Source organism: Camelus ferus, chromosome X (assembly GCF_009834535.1).
Source record: "Camelus ferus isolate YT-003-E chromosome X, BCGSAC_Cfer_1.0, whole genome shotgun sequence".
NCBI classification, from domain to species: domain Eukaryota; kingdom Metazoa; phylum Chordata; class Mammalia; order Artiodactyla; family Camelidae; genus Camelus; species Camelus ferus.
Genome location: NC_045732.1, coordinates 80,341,874 through 80,366,513, shown reverse-complemented (window position 1 = coordinate 80,366,513; position 24,640 = coordinate 80,341,874).

The window sequence follows — 24,640 nt, the reverse complement described above, 5'->3', positions numbered from 1 at the left end:
GCATTCAGACCCAAATCAGTAGATAATATGTGACCCCATGTATATAAACTTTAAAAAACAGGCAAATGAATCTAGGGTAGTAAAAGTTAGAATCATGGTTACCTTCGAGAAAGAAGGGAAGGAAAGTTGGAGGCGGCAGCAGAAGGGCTTCTGGGTGCTGATCGTGCTGCCTTTCTTGCCCTGGATGGTGCTCACACGGATGTATTCACTTGGTGAAAATTCTTCAAACCATATCCTTAGGATTTGTGCATGTTTCTGCGTGTAAAAATTTGTAATGGACAGAAGACAGTGAAAATCTCAGGATATACTGATAGTGAAAAAAATCATGTTAGAAAAAAAAGTTTCTATGTTCTCATTTATCTAAAAAAAGGAAGGATATGAATACACACACACACACATACACACACACAATCTGTGTCTTTGCTATACCCTCCTCACCCCCCAAAAAGGATAGCCATATCATCAAAAAGTTTACAAATAACAAATGTTGGCGAGGATGTGGAGAAAAGAGAACCCTTGTACACTGTTGGTAGGAATGTAAATTGGTGCAGCCACTGTGGAAAGCAGTATGGAGGTTTCTCAAAAAACTAAAAATAGAACTACCATATGATCCAGCAAGCCCACTCTTGGGTATATAGTCAAAAAACAAACAAACCAATTTGAAAAGATACATGCACCCCAGTGTTCATAGCAGTATTATTTACAATTGCCAAGATATGGAAACAATGTAAGTGTCTATCAACAAATGAATGTATAAAGAAGATGTGGTAAATAAATATATATATATATATAAATGGAATACTACTCAGGAATACTACTCAGCCATAAAAAAGAACAAAATTTCGCCATTTGCAACAACACGGATGGACTTGGGGAACATTATGCTAAGTGAAATAAGTCAGACAGAGAAAGACAAATACAGCATGATATCACTTATATGTGGAATCTAAAAAATACAACAAACTAGTGAATATAACAAAAAAGAAGCAGACTCACAGATATAGAGAACAAATTAATGGTTATCAGTGGAGAGAGGGAAAGGGGGAGGGACAATATAGGAGTAGGGGATTAATAGGTATAAAGTATTAAGAATAAAATATATAAGCCACAAGGATATATTGTATAACACAATCAATATTTTATAATAACTATAAACTAAGCATAACCTTTAAAATTGTGAATCACTATGTTGTACACCTGTAACATATATAATACCGTACATCAACTATACCTCGATAAAAAAAATAGCCATAGCATTTTTTTTAATGGCCACTTATGGGGAAAGAAGGGACCTAGAATGAGAGTAAAGGGATAAAAGCCATACCTCTTGGAGTATATTTGAATTGTCTATTAGACTTTGGAATGATATAAACGTTTTGCATAATTAAAAGAAATTGAAAACAAAAGCCATTCCTACAAGCTGAAAATGAAACTAAACAAATGAAATGAACTGTGTTATTGAGTTGGTGGCTGAACCACACAGAAAGGAATTATTCCAAGAGGCAGTAATTTGACTGTTTATCCCAAGTGGGATATACTCTAGGACAAAAAAAAAAAAAAAAAAAATCCAACCAAACAATAACAACAACCAAAAAATCGAAACAAAAAATCCACAACCAAACCCAACCCACAACCCCAGAACAACAAAACAAAACAAAACCAAAAACCAAAAACAAGCAAAAAAAACCCTTACAATATCTTCAGTAATCTTATTGGCAATTTAAAAATTAGTATTGTTGTTCTGAATCTATTTTATATCTATCTATCAATTGATCAATAGAGATACAAAGCAAATAAGAAATTATGTCAATGTCATTAGCAATTAGATTTTCTACTTGAGAGAAAAGTAATAGACACATAATATTAAAGAAAGTAACTATAGAATCTACAATCTTGATTTTGAATTGGAAATTTTAGTATCAATTTATAATGTATTTGGGTCCCAATTTGAATAAACCAAGTATAAAATATTATAAGACAATCTGAAAATAAATGTGAACCATGACTGAATATTTGATGACATTAAGGAATTATCATTTTAGGTGTGAAATATTCTGTAATAAAAAATTTTTAAAGTGCACTTAAAATGTCAAGCATGATAAATAAAACTAAATCCTCACCCTCCATACATATGCACATCATAATAAGTCTCATGTTCTGATAGGGAAGAAAAAGAGGAAATCTTAAATACTGCCATAAAGGCAATGTAGTAGTTACCTATTGCTGCATAACAAATTACCCAAAGCTTAGTGTCTTAAAACAACAAATACTGATTATCTCAGTTTCAGTGGATCAGGAATTTGGGTGCAGCTTAGCTGGCTTTCTCTGCCTCAGTGTCTTTAACAAGGCTGCAACTGAGGTATCAGCTGGGATATGTGAACTTAATAGGATTCAGTTTCTCACTGGTTATTGGACTGGGCCTCAGTTCTTTTCCAGCTGTTGGCTGGAAGTCTTCCTCACTTCTTGCCACATATGCCTCTCCATGTGGAAGTTCACAACATGGCAGCCAACTTCATTTGAGCAACCAAGTAGGAGAGGAATAGAGGCCATCCAAGATGGAAAACAGAGTTTTTCTGTAACCTAATCTTGGAAGTGACATCTCATCACTTTTGTCTTATTCTGTTCATTAGAATAAAGTCACTAGACACAGCCCACACGAAAGGGCAGGGGACTACACAAAGGGACACATAGCAGTAGGCTGAGATCATGAAGCACCAGTCATTTTAGAAATGACCTACCACTAGCAGATTACTGACAAACAAAAATTAGATGGGCGGATTTTTCATCAGCAATAATGGATTCTACAAGATACTGGGAGAATATCTTTAAAATGCTGAAGAAAAATGGCCACCAATATAGAATTTTGTTCCAAGCCAAACTTGGTATAATAAAAGAGTTGTTTCTTCAGAAGTCAATGAAAAGTTAATATAATTTTTTAAAAGGTCATAGCTCTGGGGTTATCGAAATCATTCAGTATATCTAGAGTTCTATATCAAGAAAAACTGGTACAGCATTCAAGACTAAAGGTAAGATAAAACATGGTTTTTTTCATACAAGAAATAAGAGAGCTATCCATCACTATGCAGGGCAGAGCATCTTCCTTGTACATTCCCTTCCTTGCAGGGGCCTTTGGGAAATCATAGGAAAGAGTTGGAGGCCGTGGATGTAAAAGCTCACTGGGATTATTCCATAAAAGTTGGTAACTATCAGCCAGAGAAAGTTTTGCTTCCTTATAGATATTTCACTATGGGCTTCTGCTTGAGGTCCATCAAGAGGAAAACAGGAAGGAATCAACATGTTCTGAGTGAGAGAGGCCCATGGAGAGGCCAGAGGAGAAACAAAACAAGGGGTGTGAATGAAGAGGAAGACCAAAAAGTAGAGACGCGAGAATGTCCAGTCAAGATGATGTTGTTTTATGGGGGGAGGGTCTAGCTCAGTGGTAGAGTGTATGCTTAGCGTGCACAAGGTCCTGGGTTCAATCCCCAGTACCCCCTCTAAAAATAAGTAAGTAAGTAAATAAATAAATCTTTTTTAAAAAGATAATGCTGTTTTAGATTTAGGAAAAGAAAAAACAGGGCAAGACGAGATAGCAAAGATAGACTTCCAAATGCCTGCAGTGCTTACCTCTGGGAAATGCGATGACTGGTGATTTTGATTTTCTTCCTTTTTATGTATTTTCATAAGTTTCTACAGTAATGACAGATTTTTTTTATAATAATAAAAAGATGTCTCTTCAAAAATGAAAGAAAAATAAATTTTAAAAAAACACTTTTAAGGAAAAAACCAAGGTCTTACTGTTAAGCACAGGGAATTGTATTCAATATCTTGTAATAACTTATAATGATAAAGAATATGTATATATAATGTATAACTGAATCGCTACACTGTGCACCAGAAACTAACACAACATTGTAAATCAACTATACTTCAATCAAAAAATTTTTTAATTAAAAATGTTTAAAAATTAAAAATAAAAAAACACTTTTATCTTTCCAGAGTCCTGAGGGTTTGTTGTCTTGTGTTGTGGATAGAGTTGTTGAACGCGGTACTGTCTCCTCTTATCCTTCCCCCAACATCAGATTAGGGTACCAGATTGCGTATATCTGCCATTGGAGTCATTGCTGCTCACCCGATATTTCTGGCTCTCTGTCTTCTAGGTCACACAGAAGGGTCGCACTTCTCTATCCTTCTTTGAAATCAGGTTTCGTTACATGACTTGATTGGCCAGTGAAATATGAGTGCAAGTTACGTTGTCACTTTCAGGTGCAATTTGCTGAGTTAACTTCTTACTGAGGTAGTGGTGAGATCACACGCTGAGGTGGGTCCTCCGCTGTCTTCAGTCTCTGAAGGGCTGCGATGAGCAGAGTCCCTCTGCTGACCCACGTCAGACACGTAGCAGGAGCAAAAATCGGGCTTTGGTTAGGTTGCACCACTCAGACTGGGGAGCTGTTTGCTACTGCCACACAAGGGCTCTGCTCATCACAGCCATTCAGAGATCCTCTTGCGAGATCTGTGCAGGTGATATTCTGTTGTTGTTCTGGTTTCTCATTTTCCTCCTGACACATTTGAGAACCAAATGAACTGGAGCAGAGAATAGGCCTCCCCTACGGTCTTTCAAATTTTCAGGCTGAAAATCACCCGATGACTTCACCATAAACTTGCAAACGCTTCCTGCTTAGAAGATTTGCTCCAATGGCCAGGGCTTCAGAAGGATCTGTTCCTATTATTTACTCACGAAATGTCTCCAATACTCACAGAGCAAAAAATCTCAGGATTGTTGCACATTAAGGCCTTTTCCTCCACACAAATGGCTAATTGCCTTGGAATCCCAGAGGCAGTGCAAGGCAGAAGGGAAAGGGAGAATAAAAGAAAATTGCTTTAAATGGGCTAAATATACCTATGAAGAAAAAAAAGCAGATTTTCCTACAAGGCAAGTGCATCAATTAAACCTTTCAATGGGGAGATCTTACTGATGCTCTTGGCATTAGTCTGGAATATATATTACAGAACTCTATTTACTCCTCTAATTAATATAAATGAGCAGTTACCATAGCAATTATTGCATTATACGATGCACATAAAACTCCGGCTATGCTTAGAGCTAGGGTCAACATTTTAAATCACTCTTGACTCATCATGAATCAAATGTCCCTTTCCAGATATTCCGATGCACAAAGGTTGAGCATTTAGTAGTAATAATGGAATGGAGAATTAATGTAGCACATTAGATCTTCAAAGTGCTTTAACTATTTTAACCAACGCAACTCCACAGTGTCTCTTTTGTGAGTGTCTGTCTGGCCCATCGTTCGAATGGGGAACCACGGTGAGGCCTGTTGAGGGGTCCTGGAGCCACCCCCAGGGAGGGGAATGGCACTCTTCTCTAGGGTTTGGAAATCCAAGGTATAGGATGTATTATTTGTCACATGAATGATGTAAGAAAGAAGAGTTTACATGGTACCAGAATTCCCAGCATCTTTTTGGTATATGCCTGAGGAGAGATGTAAGAAGCCTGGAGTAGCCAAGTGGAGGCTTTGGGGAAAGGGAGTCTGGCTTGGAATCCAAAATGATGGCCTGGGGCCGGCCAGGGAGGGTGATGGATGCCCGCTCTGGAGACCGATGTGCACGCCTGTCTTCACCCTTTCTGGGCTGGATCTCTTCCCGCCCTGAGGTCCACACAGGGCTCATCAGAGCCCAAGTGTGCTACCTCTGTGCTGGGTGGGCTCTGATTCCCTTCTGTGGTCTCTTCAGGAACCGGCTCGGTGCTTGGCTTCATGGCGTGCAGCCAGGGTAGCTGCTCAGGGCTCAGAAGGGCTCTGGGCTTGGTTTAATGTTCTCTGGTTACTGTCTTGAAATTCTAAATCATTTTATATTTGACTTTGTTTTGTAAGTGAACTCTGATGGTATAGTAAGCCTGGGGGCCTCAGCTTACCTCCCAACCCTAACCCTAACCCTCACCCTCACTGTCCTGGAATGGGTTCTTGGCTACCTGCGCCCCTGGCCCTGGTACTCCTGGACACCTCTTGGCCTCTCCCTCCACATCACCTCCCAGAGATCACTGCCGCCCTCTGTCCCTGGCAGGGGCCTGGGTGTAGGCATGGGGAGGGTCAGAGTTAGGCACGTGCGTGCTGTGGAGTGTCAGGGTGGGACATGGCAGCATCACCATACATTGGGCATCTAGGCGGAGGTGAACCTCTATCTACCCTGACCCAGGTACCAAGCTGTCCTGCAGTGGAAGTCTCCTGTCTGCCACGGTGGTGGTCTGGTGGGAGACAGGAAGGCCTGGCTTGACTTCCCTGCCCTCCAGTCCTCAGCTGGGGCCCTGTGTGGCCATCTGGCAGCTGGCAGGAGGAGGAATCTGGCAGCTGGCACCTTTGAGGGTCTATACTGGCCTTGCAAGTATCTCTGTGCTCAAGTGAATGTGACATTAAATAGCAAATAAAAATCACCAGGTGAGGTCCAGAGAGAGATGGTGGGAGGAAGGAAAAAGAGGTTTATATTTTTGTAACCTTTATGGGATCTTTACCATGAGTTCCTTTTTAAAAAAAAAAAAAGTCTCTAGTATATTTATTTGTATAAAGAGTAAATAAAGTGCATATAGAGTGGCCACAGGTTTGATGCAGACAGACACCTTGATGATGCAGTTTACTCTGACTTTTGAACAAGGGGCCTCATGTTTTTTTTTTCTCTTGAAAAAGTTGTTTCTCCTTATTTTTTTTTTAACATTTTTTTATTGAGTAATAGTCATTTTACAACGTTGTGCCAAATTCTAGTGTAGAGCACAATTTTTCAGTCATACATGAACATACATATATTCATTGTCACATTGTTTTTTCTGTGAGCTACCACAAGATCTTGTATATATTCCCCTGTGATATACAGTATAATCTTGTTCATCTATTCTGCATTTTAAAATCCCAGTCTGTCCCTTCCTACCCCCCGCCCCCTTGGCAACCACAAGTTTGTATTCTATGTCTATGAGTCTGTTTCTCTTTTGTATTTATGTTTTGTTTTGTTTTGTTTTGTTTGGATTCCTCATATAAGTGATCTCATATGGTATTTTTCTTTCTCTTTCTGACTTACTTCACTTAGAATGACTTTCTCCAGGAGCATCCATGTTGCTGCAAATGGCGTTATGTTGTTGGTTTTTGTGGCTGAGTAGTATTCCATTGTATAAATATACCACATCTTCTTCATTCAGTCATCTGTTGATGGACATCTAGGCTGCTTCCATGTCTTGGCTATTGTAAATACTGCTGCTGTGAACATTGGGGTGCAGATGTCTTTTTGAAGTAGGGTTCCTTCTAGATATAAGCCCAGGAGTGGGATTCCTGGGTTGTACGGTAAGTCTATTCCTAGTCTTTTGAGGAATCTCCATACTGTTTTCCACAATGGCTTTCCTTGCTTCCCTCTCCCACTCTTAATGATTTAGATGTCTTCTTTTACAATTTTGCATTTATTCTATTTGTAATTCATGATAGTTATCACCTTTCCAGTTATGAGTTTCTCATTTCTGTAGCATCCTGCTGCTTTTCTATTTAGAGTAGACCTGTCAATATATCTTTTAGCATGGGTTTAGTGTTGCTAAACTCTTAGTTTTTGCTTGTCTGTGAAGTTCTTTATCTCTCCTTCTATTCTAAAGGATAGCCTTGCTGGATAGAGTATCCTAGGCTGCATCTTTTTTTTCATTCAGGACTTTGAATGTATCTTGCCACTCCCTTCTGGCCTGTAGTGTTTGTGTAGAGAAATCAGCTGAGAGCCTTATGGGGGTTCCCTTGTAACTTATTCTTTGCTTTTCTCTTGCTGCCTTTAGGATAATTTCTTTTTCCTTGACACTGGCCATCTTGATTATGTTATGTCTTGGTGTGAGTCTGTTTGGGTTCTTCCTGTTTGGGACCCTCTGAGCCTCCTGTACTTGGATATCTGATTCCTTTAGGTTTGAGAAGTCTTCGGTCATGATTTCTTCAAAGACCTTTTCAATTCCCTTTGTTCTTTCTTCCCCTTCTGGAACCCCTGCTATGCATAGATTGGTATGCTTTATATTATCCCATAGGTCCCTTATATTGTTTTCATTGTTTTTTATTTGTTTTTCTCTCAGCTGTTCTGATTGGGTGCTTTCTGTTGTCCTGTCTTCTAGGTCACTTATTCGTTCCTCTGCATTATCTAGTCTGCTTTGCACAGCCTTTAGGTCAGCTCTCATCTCAGCCAATGAGCTTACCAATTCTACTTGGCTCTTCTTTATAGCTTCAATTTCATTTTTGACATATTTTATATCTCTAAACACTATTTCTTTTAGTTCCTTCAGTACTTTGATCACTCCTTTTTTGAAATCTTGATCTAGTAGGCCATCGATGTCTATTTCCTTGATAGTGCTTTCAGGGGATTTCTCTTGCTCTTTTAATTGGGAGTGGTTCCTCTGCTTCTTCATATTGCTCATCTCTCTCTGGCACTGTGGCTTAAGGAGTATCAGTTATCTAGTGCTCCTGGAGACGCTGTGCTCTTAATGATTTTATTGAGAGGTCTTTGTGTCTTCGCCCTGTTTTGTGAACTCAGCTTGCTGTTTCCAGAGGCCCTCTGTTGGCGCCCTCGTCTGTGCTGCTCCCAGTGGCTGTTGGCTAGCAGATCACGCCCCTTCCCAACACTGGGCCAGGAGCTGAGCTCTTACCCGGTGGGCAAGCAGGTCACTCCCCCTCCTGATGCCGCAGTCAGATGCTGCACTCGGGGGGAGGCAGGTGGGCGGATCGCGCCCCCTCCCGTGGTCAGGTGCTGCATTCCTGCCAGGAAGAGGGGTGGCTGCCCGCCCGCTCCGCCTTGGGTGGGTTCCATGCCAAATCTCAGCTGCTTGTTTGTCTTGGCGGCGCGAGTTCTCTGAGGTGACAGGGCAGAAAGATCCTATCTGCCTCAGGCTGTAAACAAGTCTCAGTCCTGCCCAGGAGGTGCAGAGCCCCCGGTGCGGATTCAGGGCTCGGCTCGGCCCTGCCCCCACCCGGGTGCTGCGCACAGGAGAACGTGGCGGCTGTGGCCGCACCTGCCTCTCTTCTCACAAGATGCGCCAGTAATGGCGGCGCAGGTCTGGGGAGATAAAGGCTATGGTGCCCCTCCCCCCCCAGGGCACACCAGCCATGTTGCTTTGCTTTTTTTGCTATTTATGGGGGACCGAGGTTGTTCTGCTCCGTATCCCCTCCCAGCCACGGCACACGGCCCCCTGCATTCCCCCGGGGCCGCCTCAGTGCAGCCGCCCCCATCCTCCGCCCAGCTCAGGCGGCCTGTCCCGGCCCCAGCTGCCAGCTCGCAATGTGGGCTGGGTGTCGCGGGGACCCTTTGTGCCCACTTAACTCAGTTCTGTCAGTCAAGGGGTACTCGGGGCAGATCTGAGCCTCGGAGGCTCCCCCTCCATCCTGCTGGCCTCTCTGTTGGAGAGGGGGGAGACCCAGGAACGAGCACTGTTCCTCCTTTGCCGCTCCCTCCCCACGGGATCGGTCCCACACTATTTTGTTTTTTATTCTTTCTTTTTTCCTTTTCTCCTACCAGATTTTTGGCATCTTTGTCTTTCGAAGAGGGTGATGTTCTGTCGGAGTTCCGCAGGTGCTCTGGTTGGCTGAGAAGGTCCATAGATGTGAGTTTTTGTGTATTTGTGGGAGAGGGTGCGCTACAAGCATCCTTCTACTCCGCCATCTTGCTTCTCTCTCAGGGGCCTCATGTTTTAATTTTGCACTGGGCCTCAGAAATGACGTAGCTGGCCCTGTCCTCAGCAAAGATTTGTCGGTAACAGTAGTTATTATTAATTCAGCCATTACTGTGGGTGGGCACTGTGCTCAATGCTTTACATGTACCATCTCATCTAATCCTAAAATCAGCAGTAGGAGGTAGATATCACTTCCTACTACCTCTATAACTCATGAGTTTGGGGTCCAAGTTACTTAGCTTTTAAATGCCTCAGTCTTCTCACATGTAAGATGGGCCATATTAGATTGACTATATGAAATTGCCATTCTGTAGGTCAGAAATAGCCAAATAACAGTAATTTTGTATGATTCAACTTAACATTGCCTTCCTCATTGGAGTGCAGGGACGATTCAATGATATACCACAGGAGAAGTATTAAGAAAAATGCCCAGATCAGAATAAGCACTCAACTAACACTCACTACCCAGCTTTTATTAATATGGATGATCTTATTAGTAGTATAAGAACTTTCTTTTTATACAAAACTGGGACTCCTAGAAGTTAATTAACACAGCCAGAAAGTGATGAGTCTGACATAGAAAACAAAATCTACAATTACCAGGAAGAAAACAGGGGGTGGAGGGATAAAGTGGGAATTCAGGATTTGTAGGTGCACACTACTATATATAAAAGAGATAAACAACAGAGTCCTACTGTATAGCACAGGGAACTACATTCATTACCTTGTAATAAGCTATAATGGAAAAGAATATAAAAAGAATATATATGTATAACTGAATCACTATGCTGTACACCAGAAACTAACACAACATTGTAAACCAACTTTAATTCGATAAAAAAGAAAGAGAAGAAAGTGATGGGTCTGAGATGGGGATCCAGGCCTTCACTACTTGAGTGGCACTGCCTTGCTTCCATGTGCTGTTTAGAGAAAGCACTAGGCTCTGCGCATCCTGGTGCAACCTTGACCTCAGGAAGTGGGTCCTGAGCTGAAGTGTATCCTGTCTCTGAGGCTGACTCAGAGTTTAGAGTCCAGCCTTAATACTATCCCTCGATGCACATGGTAGCATTGCTTCTGCCCCAACTCTAAAATGAGAGAAAATTCTCAGGCCTGTAAATGCCAGGTGTTTGCATGTATTGAGGGTGGGAAGGCCGCTTACCAGAAAGGCATTGTCTAAAGAGAAATAAGTGTTTTCCTCTATTTAGATTCAGTTTTCCAAAGACAAACATGCCTCAAGATTTGTCCTCTTTGATGGCTTCCTTCTTGGGGGACTCATCAGGATTATAACTTCAACTGATTTCTTTTTTATTAGCTGAGGATGAACTGAAAAAAACGGTAAGGTTCATTTTGGATAAATCTGCAAAAGTTCGGAAAACTCCCAAGACTCCCACTGAATTTTTGCAATCTCTCGGCAGCTTTGTGTTCTGTGTAATGATCCACATTTGTGAAGGTAAAACTGCCCTTGCCTGAGGATGCCCCGCCTAAGAATGGATTCCATTCAAATCACAGAGACATAGGCAGGGGCCAGTGGGGGAAAAGTCCTGAAATTAAGATTTACAAAATGAAAGGCCCTTTGAAAACGAGTGTGGTACTAAATCTTCCTGGTATGACCTGAATTATGGTCATCGTTTCTCATACTCCCAGAAGAGTGAACAGAAACATCTTTTCCAATCTTATTTCCAAGAATTTCCTGACTCAGTCTTTCTGGCAGTCTTGTGGAGGAACTGTGAGAAGTGCATTCTAATCCAGCCTCACTCCTAAGATGATGTTGCCTCTGACAAGCAAGAGAGAAGGTAGGTTAAGTGACTTTAAAATACTTGATGTCACATTCTGTCCTTTCCCATGAGGCAGTCATGGGTGGGAAAGCTGACTGTGCCATCTGAGAGGCCGGAACCCTGGTTTTCTTACCGGGAGTAGGTTCTTGTCTCATCGCAGAAAGAATTCAGAGATGAGACGTGGAGCTCAAGAAAGCAAAGTGAGGGTTTGTTTAGTGATAGGATGCTCTCAAGGGGTGAGCAATGGGAAAAAGATGGTAAATTCTATATTAATGTGTTTCTTATGTGAACAAAAATTACTGCAAGCCATATCAGTCAACAAAGAATGCTGAAGCCAACAAGTCATCAGTGCTGCCACCAACCCCCACAGTGAAGACACAAACAGGCACCCTGGCCTCTGCAGCCACCCTGAGGGGACTCAGAATGTGAAAGGACAGGATACTGGCCCTAGACAGCTAGGTGCTTGTCAAAGGAATGATTTCAATGAGCCCAGACGGTTGCTTATTCCCATACATAGAAAAGTGCTAAATTCTTTAACTTGAGATGTCTGGTTTTCTTTAACAGTAATCTTTTATTGTTCCAACTACCTGGTCTTGTTGTAAAACTCCTATATATTCTGGCTCCTCCCTTACCTCTTGGGAACAGTCCCTCAGAGCCATCTGGAGGCTGTCATCCTGGGCTCCAAGGGGTTCAATTCCTCAGAAGTGTCCACCGAATAAACCTTAACTCTCAACTCTTAGGCTGTGCATTTATTTCAGTTGACACTGACCATAGTTTTTTAAAGTATACATATACACCAGGGCGGCTGTGCTACAGTCCTGATCAAATACGAAGCCATCAGTTTGAAGCAATGGCTGCAGCACTGCTGATTCCTAATGGATCTTTGTCCATACCGATGCTACCTTGATTTCTAAGCTTAACAGGAAATGGCAGACAGATGCACCTGGAATCCCCAAATGACTCCCACTTTGCCCCTTCTTTTGTTTCTAAAAGCTTTTCCCCCCATATTAGCACATTATTAGCAACATCACATGCCACCTGCTCAGTTGGGAAGACACAGCCACAGCATAATGATCGATGTGTTCAATAACCCACCTGGTATTTCTTTTGCACGAGATACAGATCATCAGAGTCTTGTAACGGGCCTCAAACATGGACACTATTGTCTTCCCACTTAAATGGAAAGGAGGAATCTATAGTCTGTGCTGCCTGTTAAACAATAAGAGCCCTTAAAAAGCAGAGAAGGGCTCCGCAGTGTGAAGCCTGGGGTCCCCCAGTGTTTGGCTCCAGCAAGCCTTGATCCCTACCCGTGTCTGGTGACGAGGTCTTTGGGATGAATGGGGCACAGGGTGGGGACGGTGGGTTCTGCAGTTCTCAGAGGGGGCGGGCTCCATCCAGCCCCTTTGGGGACCAGGCTGTCAGTCACCATGCAGTCACTTGGACGGGGTCTTGAGAGAACCCCTGACTGAGCCCCTGCTCTCAGCGAGGGCATGTCCCATTGGGGAAGACAGTAAATATGCATGTTTGAGAGGATGGCTCCTGGAGTCCAAATACCCCGGATTCAAATCACAGCCGTTGCACGTCCTGGCAGTGTGCCAGCAGAAACTCATTTTCTCTGAGTCTCAATTGGCTCCTCAGTAAGATATGAAGACGAACAGAGCTGGGCTGAGTATCTGGCATGCATTAGACCCTTAACACATTGCTGGTGTTGTTATTTTTCTTATTGTCATTGCCATCTGGTGCTCAAAAAAGGCAGTGCTCAACCACCTTCCTGAAGTCTTTTTATAGCTGAGACTTCCTGGGTGGGAAAAAGAGGAGTGTCTTCAGTGATTGCTATGCTTGGACATCGTTCAGTCAGTCAGCAAGTAGATCCCAGGGACTCACAGGGTTCTAGGCCAGCACCGCTCAGGAACATGGCTGAACGTGCCCTTGGCCTTCCAGAGATTTCTGCTGCATCAGCTTTTAGGCCTCAAGCACCACACCTCCCCCCACCATAGCATTTGCCAGGCTGCTTGGCTTGGAGTCATCCATAGAAAGACTGGAAAACCAAGGTCCCCCTCCTAGAGCCAGTGCAGGTGTTAACAGGTCAGCCTTGACCGGCCAGACCACCGAGGACAGAATGCCTTCCTTACCTGCTAGAGCTTAGTCCCTCTTCAAAGAATTACTAGGGTTTCCCCAGACCAGTTGGGCAGTTGTTCGGTTCCAGGCTGCACCTGGAATATATCAGGTCTTAACCATTTCTAATATTTTTAAGTAGTATCTTTCATTCCCAAAGCATCTATCACATGCCAGCCATAGCTCTAAGCACTTGATGTGTATTTACTCACTCGATGCTCATAAACAACCCTATGAAGCAGAGGCTCACAGAGGCCAAGCCTTTCAGCTGCCTTCCCCAGACCTCAGCTGGAATGAGCTTCCAGGAGCTGCTTCCATCCGCCAACGGCCAAATGACCCTGATGGCGGAGACGCTGCTGTGAAGTCACCTTCCCAGTCCAAACAGAAGGCCCTCTGCTTGTGAACTGAGGTCAGCTGAGGTTGAGGTACAGAAAAAAACTCAGGAAAAGCAATTTTTTTAGGGGGGAGAGGTAATTTGGTTTTTTTTTTAATTTATCTATTTTAATGGAGGGACTGGGGATTGAACCCAGGACCTTGTGCATGCTAAGCATGCGCTCTGCGCCTGAACTATACCCCCAGCCCCCAGGAGAAGAATTATTTTTGAAATGAGTTATGGAAACGATGTGGAGCCGCAGTCCCTGGCGCATCTCCCAGCGTATAACATAACACTGAGAGAGTCTGCGTGGCCCGGGTGAATAGGTGAAAGAATGAATGCAGCATACTCATTTTTTTTTCAGCCAAGATTTATGTTAAATAATCCATGCTACAGTCTAAATGCTTGTCTCCTCCGCAGATTCGTATGTTGAAATCCTAACCCCCAACCTAATGGAATTAAGAGGTGGGGCCCTTGGGAGGTAATCAGGTCATGAGGGTGGAGCCCCTAAGAATGAAACTGGGGTTCTTACAAAAGAGGCTGCCCGGAAATCCCTCGCCCCTTCCATCACGTGAAGATGTAACCCGCCAGCAGTCTGTAACTCAGAAGCGGGCTCTCCCCAGAACGCGACCCCATGACACATTGATCTGGGACTTCCAGCCTCCAGAATCGTGAGAAACAAAGTTCTGCTGTTTATAAACCACCCAGTCTGCGGTATTTTGTTATAGCGGCCCCGAATGGACTAACACGGTCCAATAGCTACATAAACAAATAGAAGCACGTAGGTAAGAAGAGGCTTCTCACTTCTACTCTGCAGGACCCAGAGCCCAGGACACAGAGAAATAATTCTATTGGTTCCTAAACCTCTGCTGTGGCCTGGTATAGAAATGGAAGAGGAAATGCGACTCAGGAAGAAAGGGGCAGGATGCTGGGAGCAGCCAGGCATTTTCTGATGGGACGGTAAAGGTGGTGGAAGTTGGCTCTCATCCTGCAAGCCAGAAGAAGCTCTGCCTGCTCTGTCTTCCCCGGAGCTACTGAACCCGAAGTTGGAAGATGGCTGCAGGCCCCCCAGGGTCTCGCATCTGGCCAGAACCCCACTGAAAGCCTCGTCTTAATGTTATTTCCCAGCCCTGCGCTGCGAGCTTCAGATGATCTGCGCCATGCAGATTTGTCATCCTTCATCGAGCGCTTTCGTCTAATCCCCAGGAAAGAGCTTTGAATCCTGGTTTCAGTAAACATCTTCTCTCTAATCTGTAAGCTATTTATCAAATATGAATGCGCTGTTTGAAATGAGTAACTCATTTCCCTGGCGTTTTTGTTCCAAAAATAATTGGAAGTGACAATACAAAGAATTACACATGGAGTTGAATCACCATAAAATAAATATAAAGTCGGAACTGCCCTTGGAAACTCACTCTCCCGTGTAGCTTCCTCTCCGAGGAGGCCTGGGTACCTCCGCAGGCAGCCCTGTGTTTCATTATTGATTAGCTTTTAGACTCTTGTTACATATCAGATTAGGATGGCTCTGTGACTAGAGCGTGAATAGTCCAAGCACACATACAAACATCTTAGGAAAGAGATTCTAATGTGATTTTTTGGGGCAAAATTAGAGAAAAAGACAGAGTGCATGAAGCCCACGCTCCGGGTGACTTCTTACATTAGTATTCTGTTCTTCACAGGGTAAAGCTAAAGATCGCCTTTACCCAGCTTGGTACGTGGGCACGCGTGTGTGATGGGGTGTGTGTGCACGTGCACACGCTTACACGTGGATGCCTTTCAGCCACTTTGGGCAGCAGTTTGAAAGGAAGGCATTAGAAACGATTCTAAAGGGGAAGAAAAGATGGAGGTGAGGAGGTTATTCTCTAAGCCACTACAGTTCCAAATTTCTGTTGAAAAGGGGTTTCAAGCACAAATATTCTGAATTTCGCCCAAACCACCTGGCAGCGCAAGCTTCCTGCTGCTGCCTCTCCCTCTCCCTCCCTCCCTGAATTTCCCTCTCCAGTTCCTGCAAGTGCACCCGCCTCCGAAACCGCTCGGGCGAGGGGAGCCGTGCTGGTGCTGACGGGCCCATGCGCGAACAAGCAGCTGGGCGCAGGCCTGTTTACCCGGAGTCTTTCTTCGGCACTGTCCCCAGCACAAAATCCTGGCGGTGAGGCTGAACTCCACTTCACTCACTCTAGAATTGTTTTCTGTCCCTTCATGCTGCCATCGTTGTCCTCCGTAGCAGAGAAGCTAATCTTCCTGACCAGGTACTTGCTGACCAATATCTGAGCTTGGATTGGTTTGCATGGCTACTTTACCACAAGTTTAGTGGCTTAAACCAACAGAAATTTATCATCTGATAGTTCTGGAGGTCAGAAGTCTGCCATGGGTCTCACTGCACTACGATCGAGGTGTTAGCGGGGCTGGGTTCCTCGCCAGAGTCTCTAAGGGAGAATCTCTTTCCTTGGTCTTTCTAGCTTCTAGAGACCGCCTGCATTTCGTGGCTTATGGCCCATTCCTCCCTCCTCAAAGTCAACAACACTGCATCCCCTTGACCCTTCCTCCATCGTGACATCTCTTTCTGACCACAGTCAGGAAAGGTTCTCTGCTTTTAAGGATTCGTGTGATTACAATAGAGTCAGTCTGGGATCATCTCCCTATCTAAAGATCAAGGTCTTTAACCTTAATCATATTTGCAAATTCCCTTTCACCGTGTAAGGTAACTTATTCACAGGTTCTGGATTTAGGACATAGATAACTTAGGGGCCCAGTATTCTGCCTTCCACAGAGCTCCATTCTTTTTGTTGGTGATGTTTCTCTTTGTGGCTGTGATGCTAGGAGGACCTCCCCACTTCCGATGGATCTGAAAAGAACAGCAGGGCTCGCCCAACCCAAGAAACTCAGGAAGCGCCTCTGCTTTTTGGACCATCACGGTGGTCATGGAGATGCTCACTGGCTGAGGCCCAGCAGCAAGGTGAGAAGCTCGCCCAGTTGGCTCTGACGGACTATCATACTCCGGCCCTTTGCTGCTTGGGGTCCATGGCACAACCTGGCTACTTAATAGCTCTTCCTTCCTGAGATGAGAAATTTTTTCTGCATGGATGGACAGTTTCAACTTCCATAAAATTGTATTTTTAAAGTTGTCTCTTGTTCACAGGTATATAAAGTATGTGTACATTAACACAAAATCCACATTTTCTCTGGCCAGATTAGCACACAACATGTTTTTGCCTTCCCTTGATAGACACCCTTTCCCATTTAAATACCTACTAAACAGCAATGCAATTGTCCAGCGTGAAGGGAATGCAAAACTCAGCTGAGATGTCACAATCACCTTTTAAGTCCAATTACTAGGCTTCCATTGGCGCGTGAGTCCGTGGCAGGTAAAACAAATGTAGGCGGCCGGTGAGGTGCAGGAGAGCGATCGCGTTGTGCAGCACAGGGAAGCAATGTATTCGACCCCCCAACAGGCATTTCAGTCATAAAATATGTCACAATGCAAACTGGCTAGCGGGGAGGCGGCGGAAGTCTCTCCTGGGTAGGTTGAGTGTGGGAGCTGACAGCGGCCCTGCAACTCGTGGAGACAAACCCGGGCCGCCAAGGCCAGAGGACCAGCCATGCCTGGCAAATGTGAGCAGTTCACACTGCATAATTCAGGCTGAAAAAGGAAATAATCCCCTCTCCTTCCTTTCCTGTGGCATTAAGGACAACACTGACTTAGTGGCCTGTAAAATTGCAGGCCTGGGGGCCTGGCCTCAGGCTGTCCATACACGGGCCGAGAGAATCACCTGAACCGTGAAAAACAGCCATCAGCTGGTGGCTGAGTCACACAACTGGTTTGAATGACTGCCTTCCGCCTGTGTCTTTTGAACTGGGGACAGAAGGTGCGTGGGCCTGAAGGGTCCGCGCCCGCACCTGCGCTCTGCCTCACCTGCACGCACACCTGAGCTGTGGAGGATGCTGACAAGGACGCTCCTGGACACGTGGACTCTTCCCACATGCTGGCTCCCTCACTCACCCAAACCTCATTACAACAGCCACTGCCTCCCGGTTTTCTACTTCATTGAGGCAATCGAGACCAAAAGGCATATTTTACTTCAGCCGTCTGCCCTCTGCCCATCTACTAGCATATCTTCTAGGCGCATTCTGGATTCTATCCTGCTTACTAGTGGTGTGACCTTGGACAAGTCATTTGACATCTCTGAGCCTCAGCTTATTCATCTGTACATGGGGGTGATTGGAAGGTGCACTACATTAAGCGCTGTAGCAAATGGGAATGAGGAGGAGGATGGGGGTGTGGTAACGCAGCCTCTGCTGAGTCTCCCATGGGAAGGAGAAAAATGACGCCGGCAAGGCACCTGCTTTGACAAATCTCTGCTTGAGGCTTTCTCCACTTCTTCTTCCTCCATTCCACCTCAACTCAGCTGAGGACTTGGAGGAGAGGAGGCGGGTAAGAATATGACTTTGTTGGACACACAGTGGAGAGAAGTTCTGAGAGAAGCCATGTTGCCTTTCTTATTCCTTCCTCTCTTCTGAGAGGAGGAGTCACAGATGTGTGATAAGTGGAAATATTCAGTACTTGGAGTGAAGAGAGACTTTAGGGCCATGAACCCCCTTTCCCTTTGAAAAGATTATACTGAGTGATGAGATGTGGGAAGGAGACGATTTTAGAGCTGGAGGTGCCTTCTGGATGGAGAGTGGTTCAGCTGGGTCTCAGAGGGTAACTTCTGGGTCCTACCTCTTGGCCCTGAGCCAGCCTGGAAGATATCTCAGTTTGTAGATTTGCTCACATCACCATTCAGTTCTCTTCCCCTGGGCAGAGTAAGAAGGCTACACATTTCATCCTGTGCAAAAAATATTAACTCTTCCAGTGTTATCTGTCAGACAGCTTCCAGATCATGAAACCCAGAAAGAAAAAAAAATCAACCAGAAGCAGAATCATCAATTTCACAATCCTAACATGCAAACCAAACAGGGCTTACAATACCAGTAGCATTGCTCTACCACCTGCTTCCTTTAATTCAGAGAGCGAGAGGAAAATCATGGGCTGTGTAATCACGGTGCGCTTTCAAGTCCTAATTCCTCGTGTACAAAGCGCCATCACGTTGGGCTACCTGGTTTACCTCTCAAAGCCTTGGTTGTCTCACCTCTAAAATAGAGATGAGGATTAAAGGTGTCCCAGCCACTTTGGAACACATGGAACACAGTTACACTAGCCTCTTTGGTGTGTTTAAAATAAACTTTGAATTTTAGAATAGTTTTAGATTTCCAGAAAAATTATAAAGATAGTACCAAGAGTTCTTGAGTATTGCACATCAATTTTCTCCTATTGTTAACATCTTACATTAGGATGAGACATTTGTCACAACGAGTGAACTGTTATCGATACATTATTACTACTGAAGTCGACATCTTATTCAGATTTCCTAAGTTTTCACCTTTTTCTGTCCCAGAGTCCCTATAGGATTACACTGAGTTGTCATGGTTCCTTAGGTTGGTCTTCACTGCAATCATTTCTCAGGCTTTCCTTGTTCTTGATGGCATTGACAGTTTTATGGAGTACCGGTCAGGTATTTTGTCAAATGACACTCAGCTGGGATTTGGCTGACATTTTTCTCATGATTAGACTGGGGTTCTGGGTTCTGGGGAGGAAGATCACAGAGGCAAAGTGCCATTTTCATTCCATCATATCAAGGGAACGTGCAATCAACATGACTTTTCACTGTTAACGTTGAGCCTGATCACTCGGCTGAGACTGTGTTCGTCAGGTTTCCATACTGCAAAGCTACTCTTTCCTCCTCGGCATATTGTCCTCTTTGGAAGGAAGTCACTCTGCACAGCGTACAGTCAAGGGGTCAGGAGTTATGCTCTCCCTCCTTGAGAGGGTAGTAGCTATATAAAATATTTGGCCTTTTTCTGTATGGGAGACTTGTTTGTTCGTCTTCGTACTGTTGTCTCTGACTCTAGTCCAGGACCTCGGGGTTCATTCCAGCCTCCCTTTCATGTTTGTCTGTATCTTCTCCTTCCAACAGTGAGAAACCTGGCTCCCACCTCATGCCATCCATTTATTATTGTTTTCAAGCCCATTGTACGTAAACGGTGAGTTCAGAATTGTTAACCCGCACAGTGGGAAACTTCACCAACTAGAATACAGCGCTACGTACAGTTCCTTTTGTCTTTAGATGTAACATTTCCACTCACTTCCGAAGTTACTTAGGTCAGCAACTTTGTCCTCCACTCCCCTTCAGTGAAGTCGCGTCCTACATTTGTAATACAGTTAGACTATTTTGTCACGGTCTGCCAGTTGGGGTTTGTGATCTACCAATTGGTTTTTTTAAAAAGATTCATACTCAGGGCTGTAAATTTCTGTGGGTTTTGGCAAATGTACATTGCTGTGTATCCACCACTATGAAATCCCTTGTGCTTTACCTGTTCACTGCTACTTCCTCCCCACACCTCTGGCCACTACTCATCTGTTGTCTGTCTCTATTTTGTCTTTTCCAGAATGTCATAGAAATGGAATCACACAGTGTGTACCCTTTTCAGGCTGGTTTCCTTCATAGCACATTCATTTTATCACTGACTAGTATTCTATTGTCTGGATGTACCACAGTTTGTTGACCCATTGACCTCCTGAAGGAAGTCTTGGTTGCTTCCAGTTTTGGGGTGATTATAAATAAAGCTGCTTTCTTCACGTGATTATGAATACACGTTCATACATTACATAAATGAACATTATTCAACTGACTTTGAATAAACTTTCATCTACAGGTTTTTTGTGTAAAATAAGCTTTCGAATCAGTTGGGTAAATACTGAGCAGCACAATTTGTGGATTGTATGCTGAGACTGTTTCGCTTTGTAAGGAACTGCCAAACTGTCTACGAAAGTGGCTCTCCCACTGTGTGTGCCCCCTGCCAGCAGTAAGTGAGAGTTTCTGTTGCTCTGCATCCTTACCAGCACTGGTATTGTTGGGTTTTTTGGATTTCAGCCATCCTACTATGTGTGTAGTGGTAGCTTGTTTGGATCTACAATTCCTTAATGAGCAGTGACGCTGGGCTTCTTTTCATAGATTTCTTTGCTGTCTGCACATCTTCTCCGGTGAGGTATTGCTTCAGACCTTTTGCACAATTTTAAATTAGGTTGTTTGTTTTCTCATCGTTGGGGTTTAAGAGTTCTCTGTGTATTTTGGATACGTTCTTTTATCAATCTGGGCTTATCTTCTGATTTTCTTAAGACTGTCTTTTACAGAGCAAAGGGTTTTAATGTCACCGAAGTCCAACTTACCCATGCTTCATTTCACAGATCACGTGTGTGGTGTCATATGCAAAAACTCATCACCAAATCTGAGACCATGCAAATTTTATCCTGTTTTCTTCTAGAAGTTTAAAAGTCTTGTATTATGGGCCCAGCTCCTTGTCAAAAACAAAGGTCTGTGGTTTACATGGAGCTGTTTGATCCATTTTGAGTTCTTTTCTGTTGAGGGTGTGAAGTCTGGGTCCAGGTCCATTTGTTTTCTGTTTTGCTTTTTGCAGATGTATCTCTAATTGCTCCAGTTCCATTTGTTGAAAAGACAGTCTTTCTCCATTAAACTGTCTTTGTGCGTTTGTCAAAAAATCAGTCGATTCTAATTATGTGGGTCTACTGCTGGTCTATTTTGTTTCTTTCATCCATATGCCTATTTTTCACCAATACCACATTGCCTTGATTACAGTCAGTTTATTGGAAGTCTTGTAATGGGGTGATGTGACTGTTTCAACTATGTTCTTCTTTTTCGTAATTGTGTTGGCTACTGTACATCTTCTGTTTGCCACATAAGTCTTAGATCAACTTGCTAATATCTATCAAAAAAGGCTTGCTAGGTGTTTAATTAGGGTTATGTTGAATCTACAGATCAAATTGAAAAGAACTGGCATCTTTAGAATATTGAGTCTTCTAATCCAATAACATGGATTCTCTCTCAATTTCTTTAGACCTACTTTGACTTCTTTTATCAGTATTTTATAGTTTCTGTGCACAGATCCCACACATATTTTATTAAACTAATACCTTAGTATTTCATTTTGTCGTGCTTAGTGCATTATCACAAAGTTGGATATGTTGTATTTTCATTTTCATTTAGTTAAATATATTTTTAACTTTCTTTTGAGACTTGTTCTTTGACCCATGGTTTATTTAGAATTGTGTAGTTTAATTTCCAAACATGTAGGAATTTTCCAGCCCTCTTTCTATTATTGATTTATAGTTTAATTACATTTTTGTCAGAGAACATACTTTATATGATTTCTATTCTTTTAGATTTGTTAAGGTGTGTTTTATGACCTAGTATGTGGTCTGTCTTGGTGAATGTTTCATGTGAACCTCAGAAGAATGTGTATTCTGTTGTTGTTGGATGGATTAGGCTATAAATGTCATTTAGGTCAAGTTGACTGATAGTGCTGTTTAGGTCATCTATATCTTTATTGATTTTCTGCTTGCTGGATCTATCAATTGATGATACAGGGGTTGGAGTTTCCAGATGTAATGGTAGACTATTTCTCCTTCCAGTTCTATCAGATTTTGCCTCATGTATTTTGATGCTCTGTTGTTAGGTGCGTAAATGTTAAGGAGTGCTATGTGTCTTTGTAAAAGTAACTTCTTTATCATTATATAATGTCCCTCTTTATCCTTGTTACTCTTCCTTACTCTGAAGTATGCTTCGTCTAAATTTAATATGGCCCTCCAGCTTTCTTTTTGATTAGTGTTGGCATGATGTAATTTTCTTTTTACTTTTCACTGATTTGAATCTTCATAGTTAAAATGAGTTTCTTGTACACACCATGTACTTTGGTACTTGTGTTCTGTTGTTGTTGCTATTGTTATTTATCCATCCTGACAACATCTGCCTTTGACTAGTATAAATCACGTGTAGATTAATTATTGATCTACCATCTTTGTAACTGTTTTCTATCCATTCCTTTAAATGTTTTCTTTCTTTCTTTTTCTCCCTCTCTTTCTGTATTCTCCTATTTTAATTGAGCATTTTATATGATTCCAATTCATCTCCTTTCTTGACATAAAATTTATATTTCATTTATAAATGTTTTTATTGTTGCACTGTGGTTTACAATATACATTATTAAGTAATTTTTGTCCACCCTCAAATAACATTATATCAAGTCACATGAAATGCAGGTACCTAATAGCAGGGTATTCTCATTTGCCTCATTCTATGTCTTGTGACATTGCAGTCATTCATTTAACTTATTCATTTGTTATAAACATTCAACACATTGTTAGTATCATTGTTTTAAATAAGCATTTATCTTTTACCAATTAAGAATAAGAAAAATAAAAGTTTCATTTTATTTTACCTTCATTTCTTCATTTTTTGACACTCTCCTTTTCTTTATTTGGCTTATAGTTTCTGTTTAATATTACTTTCTTCTGCATGAAGAGTTTCTTTTTAACATTTCTTATAGACCAGATCTGTTGAGAGTAAATTCTCTGAGTTTTTGTTTGTATGAGAATATCTTTATTTCTCCTTTATTTTAGAAAGATGATTTTTCTGGACATAGAAGTGTAGGTTGGTGGCCTTTTAAAAACTTTTTTATTTATTGACATATCATTTACATACCATAAGTTTACCATTTAAAGTGTCCAATTCAGTGATTTGTAGTTTATTCATAGGTTGTGCAACCACAACTGCTGTCTAATTCTAGAATACTTTCATCACTCCAATGGGAAATACTGTACCATTTGGCAGGCACTTTCCATCTCCCGCCTCACCTGGCCCCTGGTGTGGACTAATCTACTCTCTGTCTTTAGGGAATTGCCTAATCTGACACATAGTTATTCATAGAAATGGAATAATGTGATATACAGCCTTTTGTGCCTGGCTTCTTTCAATTCACATAATCACTTCAGAGCTATAGCATGCTGTAGCATGTATCAGAACGTCATTCTTTTTATGGCCAAGTAATATTCCATTGCCTGTTTTGTTTATTCATTCACCAGTTGATGGACATTTGAGCTGATTCTACTTTTTGGCTATTATAAATAATGCTGCTCTGAAAATTCATGTGCAAGTCTTTGTGTAAACATATATTTTTCATTCTTTTTGGTATACACCTAGAAGTGGAATTGCTGGGTCATATGGTAACCCAATGTTTAACTTTTTAAGCAACTTCCAAAATGTTTTCCATAGGGGTTGTACCATTTTATGTTCCCACCAGCAATGTATGAAATTTCCAATTTCTCCACACCCTCATCACATTTTTGCTTGTCTGTTCCCTCATTACAGCCATCATTTAGGTGTGCAGTGCTTAGTTGCTATCTGTATATCTTTTTTTGGAAAATTTCTCCTTCAAATCTTTTGTCCATTTTTTGCATTGTGGGCTTTCATATATTTTGTCAGATCCCTAAGTTTTTCGTACTTTGATGCTATTGCAAATGCTATTAATTTTTTATTTCAATTTTCAGTTGTCTATCCTACTACATAGAAAATCAATTAATTGAATTTTATATATTGACTTTGTATCTTGCAATGTTACTAAAATTACTTACTCGTTTCAGTAGTCTTCTAAAAATAGATTCCGTTGGGTATTCTACGTAGACGCCATCTGCAAATAAAAATTTTTATTCTTCTTTTCTAAACTGGATGTGTTTTATATCATTTTCTAATCTGATTTCAAGGGCAGAAATTCGGTATAATGAGAATGGACATCTTTTTCTTG